General features: G+C 39.9%; 1 protein-coding gene across 3 annotated transcripts in view; it reads left to right on the top strand.

Moving 5' to 3' along the window:
* The window catches only part of LOC138052116 (uncharacterized), a 58,227-nt gene that overhangs the window by 12,247 nt on the left and 38,480 nt on the right, over nucleotides 1–7,500 (top strand). Inside the window, exon 1 of one of the 3 annotated variants that reach the window (XM_068898490.1) lies at nucleotides 683–809. The exons of 1 other annotated variant lie outside the window; for it this stretch is intronic. The gene's annotated coding sequence lies outside the window, so the exon portion shown is untranslated. Of the gene's footprint in view, nucleotides 1–682; nucleotides 810–5,125; nucleotides 5,317–7,500 lie in introns of those variants that run through there. One more of the 3 variants, XM_068898491.1, reaches the window with a different exon arrangement.

Here is a 7,500-nt window from a genome sequence, read left to right as displayed (position 1 = left end):
AAGCCACGCCTAGATTGGTCTCCTTTAGGGGTTAAATTCAAAATTTCCGACGAGCATCCCCGTCTGTTTCATATGGGAGTCCTACCCCCGGGTTGTCGCCTAAGTCTTCGGGGTTGCTAACCGCTTCATCAGAGCTCACACGATGTTCAAACTGGCACGGCCGAATTGAAAAACTTTCGCAGGCATGTTCCTCATCGATTTTATTGGAATACGTCCCAGAATCGGCCACTTTTAGCGATGATATAAAGGCAAAAGCCCCTTCTTCGCCAATGCAAAATATTGTACACAACTCTGGGTTTGACGATTTACGTCACACGATGATACGCTGACCGCTTTCTGAACAAGCGGGCAATTTTCAAGATGGCGGATTTCTATTTGCATTTTTGGTCGTCTTTCAGGTGCAATATTTCATTTGAATGAAACGATATGGGAATGATGTTATCAAAAATTGAGACATAAACCCGAGGCCAAACATACAAAATATCTTCAATTTTACCCTGGAGTTCCCCTTTAAACTCGTCAGTTAGTAATATGTTACTGGAGCGGTAACTGAAGCGAAAAAACATATTTTCACATATGTACTTCTGTTCGCTGCTCGACGTGAAAGCAAGCCAAATGAAGTCGTGAACAGGAGCCCTCACGGCATTCACGCTTGAATGCCTTCACGATTGCGCATGCATATGACGTAATTTTAAAGCGAACGCCGTCGTCGAAGCTTCCTTGGTCACTGCGTAAAGTCTCCATTAATACCGTAGTTCATTCGTTCAAAAACAAATCACCCATTGAAAATCCCGGAGCAAAGGAGATAGGTAGGTTTTTAGTGAAGGGTAATATTATGTTTTATCACACACTTCCTGTCTAGTGATCATGAAAAAACAATTCTTGGTCCAATTCTTGATCCAATGAAAGGAAGAGAAAGTGAATGAATTGCATCTCCTGCCTCCGCGGGCAGGCAGGAAAAAACAAAGTCAGTTTTAAAACATGACTCTGTTTGACGAAAAACTTGAACCTTCGTACCGACTTCATTACTATACTCAATGTTTCAAGACATATGTAATAACAATAATCACAAGCTTCATTCACTCCTTCCGCCACCTTATTACTCTGGCACTCTGCGTACACGGAAAAATCGCAAGTTCCAAGTCCCGCGTTTTAAAACCAATCGTTTCAGAGACAGTTTTATTGTAAGCCATTGCCGATAACATGTCCTTTTACAACTCATATTAAATGATATGATTTTGAAAAATTTTAGCTGTATCTTAATTGTAATTTAGACAGTGTTTACATAATAATAGCTTTAGTATTGTTAAATTCTTATCAAATAACTTTCTTAATTTATCATTATATAATTTTGTAGTTACAATTACAGTGCATTTCACAAAACTTTTGACAGGCGATTTGCGAAGTTCGTTGGGAATTTCATAAGTTCGCTTCGAACTTGAGAATTTCATTAAGTAACTATCAATCAAATGGCGAACTTCGAAACGAACTTGGCAATTTCGCGCCGAACTTTGTGGGAATGAGCACTGCACACTCATCACAAAAATGCGTTGTCCGCGCAAGCTGCCAAGTACTGGTAAAGTATATTTTCATTTTCAAGAGTGAGTGATTCCTGTGGAATGACGCTGAATTTCTTGAAAGATCTTGAAAGAATATAAACCAAGATCTTGCGTTACCGCTACGGCTGCATGCAGGTGACGGGATATCTTCGGGCAAACATTGGAACGTTATTCTTTACCAGTTTGTTTTGGATTTCACTGCTGTAAATGCTGAGTGGTACATGCAGTTTTACAACACTCCATATACTTATTCACATCATTCAGTACGCGCTAACCGAGTGATATTCTTCATTGGTTGTCTTTGATATTTCCTCTGCGAACGAAAATATCAACAATTTTGGCAATGGTTCTTTGGGAAGTCTCATTTCCTGTCCTATTTGAGATGGTCCTTTCCATTCTAACCAGCTTTTGATAATTTTCTCCAAAACAACACTTGGAATTGCCTTTCCTTGCAAGATGAAGGCACTCATTTCAAAACAACAACCGAGAGCAATGGTGACATTTCTTCGCCACATTCTCACGAAGTTCAGTGGGAAATTCCCAAGTTCGTTTGAAAGTTTGCCATTTGATTGACAGTTAAGCATTGAAATTCCCAAGTTCGAAGCAAACTTATGAAATTTACAACGAACTTCGAAAATCGCCTGTCAAAAGTTTTGTGAAATGCAGTGTAATTAACGTTTTACATTTGTAAAAATTATCGTAATTCAGCCCTCGGGCTGCAAGGGTAATTTTAATAAAACTATCTATCTATCTAACTATCTATCTATCATCTACTATAGGCGACTTTCAGAACGAGTCAGAATACAATAAATGTTTCCAAACGGATGTAAAGACAGCAAAGTAACAATAACTCTCAAGAAAGAAACGACAGTTTTCAATTTACAGAACATGTTTCGACACTCTCATGTCATCTTCAGTTGCAAATGAGCTTTTAACGGTTGTACATTTGAATTTATATTAAGGTACGTTGCAAAATAATGCGTCAAAACGTGCGTACAATTTGAATGTGCAATACGAAATGCACGGAAAACAAAAATAGCGCGGATAACAATAAAATAAGAGACAAAAAGAAACAATTTAATATAAATTCAAATGTACAACCGTTAAAAGCTAATTTGCAACTGCAGATGACATGAGAACTGTCGTTTCTTTCGTGAGACAGTAAATGTTATTATTATGCAAATAAATGGCGGAATATTCAGCAGATAAGCTATATTTCTTTTCAATTTTTTTACTTTTCTGTCTGCACTTTTGGTGGAACAATTTTTTTTCTCATTGTTTTTAGTCTTTAAAAATCTGTATGTGTGAAAGAGCAATCGTTGTGTTATTAGCTTAGGATGACGTGGCCTTTAACTTCGTAACAAGCCGCAAGCCGGATTTCCAGACCAAGGCGGTGTTAAACGCCGCGTTCTCTAAATTTTGTGGTTGGCTTTTGCCGCACTGGGTTTAAATTCTTTTGTTTGAGATGACAAGTGATTTTGAAGTAAAACACGTTGAATCATGTATTTTTGTGGTCATCGAGCCTTAATAATGACCAATCACATCATCTCTGACTTAATCCTATTAACAAAAGGGTGATAGCGATTAAGGTGTGAAAACAAATTGCTGCCATATGACGAGCTAAGTCGATAAGTTGGGAAAACGAAACTTTTTCATTTCAGCGAGTTATCCCATGTAACAATAGCTGGTATCACTCTCATTTAACAGAAGAACGTTTATCGAATGAATGTTTTCGACGAATTGCGAATCAAAACTTGTATGCTCGGTACAACGCGGCCGGCCAAAATTTACTTAAAACTTGAAACGTGATTTTTACAAAATGTAAAGTCTTGCCACTCTAACTGAACCTCGACGATTAAAAATAATTCGCTTTGAATGATTGTCATAGTTTAGTTCCTTGGACTCACAAAATTCACTTCAATTGTTTGAACGTCGTCGTAATACATAGCACACGCGACTCTGTCGGACTATTGTGAAAGATACATTTTGTCGATTATTTGACTAGGTTATTCGACGTTTTCCAATCACTTTCACAACTTATCGTCCACGGGCTGAAAAATTCGCGGTAAGAAAATTCGAAAACCTAGAGAACACCATCGGGTAATTACTCCCGTTCTTTCTGCAACTCTGGGCGTTTCGCTGGAGTCGTACGTGCATAAACACTTCTCAGCAATGTGTTGAAGAACACGGATGTCAAACTTTCCATCCTTGAATACTCGCAGGATCAGTGCTCTAAAAGAAGAAACATCCCTCAATGTGCGGACGGCTTTTCACACCTGAAAAGTTCAGAAGCGACATATGGTTTCCTCGCTCTCTCAAAGTTAGCTTTAGCAACCGTATGAGTGTTTTCGCAATTTTCTGGCTCTTTCCGTAGTCGATGATCACAGGTCTGTTTGACCTCCCAAGGACGATTGTGCCCTTTATGTCTTTGTGAAGGTACCCACGATTGTAAGGTTTCGCACGCTTTGTTAAGAATGCTTACACAAGCTGCGTGAACGGCTTTGAAATTGAAGAATTAGCCACTTGTATTTGTGTTTACAACTTTTCACACTTAACTGTTTCTTAGCACTATCTCACCGCACAAAAGTGTATCTTTCGCAAGACTGTTGTTTATTATAGTCAGGGATCTTTAATTAAGAGGAAGTGAAATCTTGCCCCACAGTAGGTGTACCGGGAAACTGAAATTAGTCTATAGCTTAGCTGTTTTTCCTACTTTCCCAACCGCGAGAAAACCGCGGTAAATCTGCCATCGCCAAAAAATGTTATTTTTCTCAAAAAATATTTAAAGTTAGGTGGAAAAAAATACATCATTTTAAAGCTAAGAAAATAAGCTTTCCAACAGCATATAACTTATTTACAGACAACTGAAACCTTTTATAAAAGCGAAAGTTGAACGAAAAAATTTAACAAAAATAACACAAAAATATATTTTCCAGGCAAAATGCAAACCTAAAATTTTATTCAATTTATCTACTTTCTTGGACATAAATTTGACCGTAAACTGATGAGGCACGAATATTTTTGGATTTTTAGGAATAATCGGATTAGCGATCAAAGCGTAGTGTGATAAGGTGATGACAGTGTCAAATTTTGCGACCCGTTGCTAACGGCAACGATCGCATTACGATAACTGACCTCTGTTTGCCAAAAACCTCCCAAATAACCGATTCATCCCAGAGAATAAAACTATCCACTGGACATGTAATAAAGGTAAATATGTTCGAGCGAAAGCGAAAACAAGCGAATATTTTGAGGGAAAACACAATTCTGCGAGATCAAAGGACCATGTGCTCAAGACACGCAATATCGTATCGCTAAGAAAATAATCTTATCTTTTCAGCGATTTTAACGCTTGAAATCCCATCCAATGAACCACAAATCCTTTTCTTTATCTATTCCGAAGCCTGTAGTGTAATTTTTTTGCTGAAAAACTTTAGAAAAACCGCTTCGAGAGAGCTCCGCGACAATCTCGTACCCAGAGTCCTCGGGCTTTTTGGCCAGCGGGTGAGCGCCCGGAGAGACTCTGGGATAATCGACTCCATTTTCGTCCTCCATTTTCCCAGAAAACGTGGGTTCCGGTCTTATTACGTATGCTTGAGGTTAACCGGAAACAGAAAAGAGAAAACCGTAAACAGTAGAAATGGCGGGTTGAAAGTGTTCGAGAAACAAGAATTTTAGCCTTACACACAAAGAAACTGGAGAAATGATCATTGGCTTGCTGTAAGAGCAAGTGAAGATGAAACCTCTGACGCTTTCGGTTAGTGTATTTTTAGTGTTTCAGCGTACATTCCATCGTTCAGAATGCCATCGTGCAAGCAACACGATCGACAATTTTTTTGTGGAAACGACACAATGGCTTCGACAAGACCTTATTCCACGGATTTCTCCTCAAAGAGACTGATGTAATGTTTTCCCACGGTACTTTTGCAATAGCAACAGTAATCACTTTTTAGCAGCGTGGGAAAATTCCCGTGCGGTATAAGACATAATTCAAACCTCGTCGTTTTATTATTTTTGTGATTTATATATTTCTGAGGTAGAAAAAAATCAAACAGCACTGAGACTAGCTTTAGATTTTGAATCTCCCTCCAAATTCTGGGGCTTCCGAATTACTTACCGACTTCCTGTCGGACTGTCATTGTTACGCAAGCGGCCAATCAAAAATATAGTTCAAGTCGATTATCCCAGAGTCTCTCCGGGCGTTCACCCGCTGGCCAAGAAGCCCGAGGACTCTGGGTTAGGCATTTATAGATTATGCTAGTAAAAGTGGCATATTCTACCAAATCCCGGTGACGTCACTTCCGGTTAACATGAGATGCACACGTGCCGCCGTGGATAATCAGTACACATTGCGAAGCCGTGGAGTTCAGAACTATTGTGGTCTCCGGGTTTTTATTCTCTTTATTTGTCCTTACTATTGCAGGTAAGAAAATAATGTCGCTTCAATTAACTTCTTCTTGTTGTTTTATTCAGTTTATCTCGAAAACTAAGCCTGAGGAAGGAAAGTGCAACGACGAAAAATTGACGTTTCACATGTTGTCGTTTAGAAGCTGTTAAGCTATGTCGAGTGCCTTATGTGCCTCGCTTTTCGCCGTCCTATCCAAAATGGAAGCGGTTATTAAGGGAAAGAAAGTTATAATTTCCCTTCGAGTCCTAACATTTTCAACATTTGAGGGAAAGAAAGTTATAGTTTCCCGAGTTGAAATGGACCACAACAGACACGTGGATGCCGGAGAACAGTGCTTTGCAACAAGTTGTCATTTAAGACTGAACTTGGTCGAGAGCCTTTTGCCTCGCTTTTTGCCGCCCTATCCAATGTGGAGGCGGTTGTTAGGGTAAGAAACTTTAAGCTATAGTTTTCCCTTTGAGTCCTAATGTTTTCAACAGTTGAGGGAAAGAAGGTTACAGTTTACCTCGCGAGTTGACGTGTACTTCAACGGACACGTGGATGCCCGAGAACTGTGCTTGGCAATCGCTTCTCCTGGTTGGAGCCGCTTCTAGTTTAGCGAAATGGCTATATGAAGGGAAACATAAATATTTTTTTTCCCGAATTTGAGGTTCTTGGTCCTTCAGAGCTCAATATTTTTCGGTTGTTTACATTTTAGCAACCACATAAAACTTAGATGAGGGGCCTCCCCACCGCTTCCTTCCTCGAGGAAAGCAGAGCTACAGGGATAGTCGCTTCCCTGAAACAAGAGCTTAGTAAGAGATTTAAGCTAAATTTAGGGCTCCGAATGAGCTCTGATCAGGATAAGCCCTCTGATGGTGATGACTAACACTCAGAGGTTTCGCCTGTGCTCACTGGTTGCCTTGCAAACTACTTAGGAGAGTCCCCTGGGTCAATTTTTGACAACTTAGCAGAGGAGTTCTCGGCAACTGAAAAAACAGGTGCGCCACTTAACGCCAAGCTGGCCACTATGCTAGAAGACCTTATCAAAGGCGAAAAAAGGTGGAAAAATACTTAAGACCAGAAAATTGCTAATTGCTAGTCTCCTCAAAGTGAACAGAACTGTTTGTAATAGGTTGTCTCCAAGTAGGGATGATCTCTGTTTACAAACATTGTTTTTGTTATTCAAGTGTGCCAACCACAGAAACTAAAGACCCTTTGGGACAGCCAATGAGGCTCTGGTTGGCATATTAATTACAATAGGTGACGTCAACGTTATATTCGCTATACCAAATCCTCAGACAGGGCTCTTCAGAAAGCTCGACAGTTTTTTTGTTTTCTCATTTTGTGCCACCATCAATGCCTGTGATAAAGCATCAGGCGAGCCGGCTCTAGGCTATTCTCCCACATTCCCTTGTTCTAGCATTGGCAGGAACCCGGGAACTGAATCTTCGTGGCCGAGAATCTCTGAAACCAGATCTGAACGCCCAGTTTGCTTCTCGAGAGGTGGTAAGTCATATTCTGCAATGCCTTTGTTAGGGGAGAAGGGGCTCC

This window comes from Montipora capricornis, chromosome 6, assembly GCF_036669925.1.
Source record: "Montipora capricornis isolate CH-2021 chromosome 6, ASM3666992v2, whole genome shotgun sequence".
Lineage (NCBI taxonomy): Eukaryota > Metazoa > Cnidaria > Anthozoa > Scleractinia > Acroporidae > Montipora > Montipora capricornis.
The sequence above is the reverse complement of the archived record's forward strand: the minus strand, read 5'-3'. Positions and strand labels throughout refer to the sequence as shown.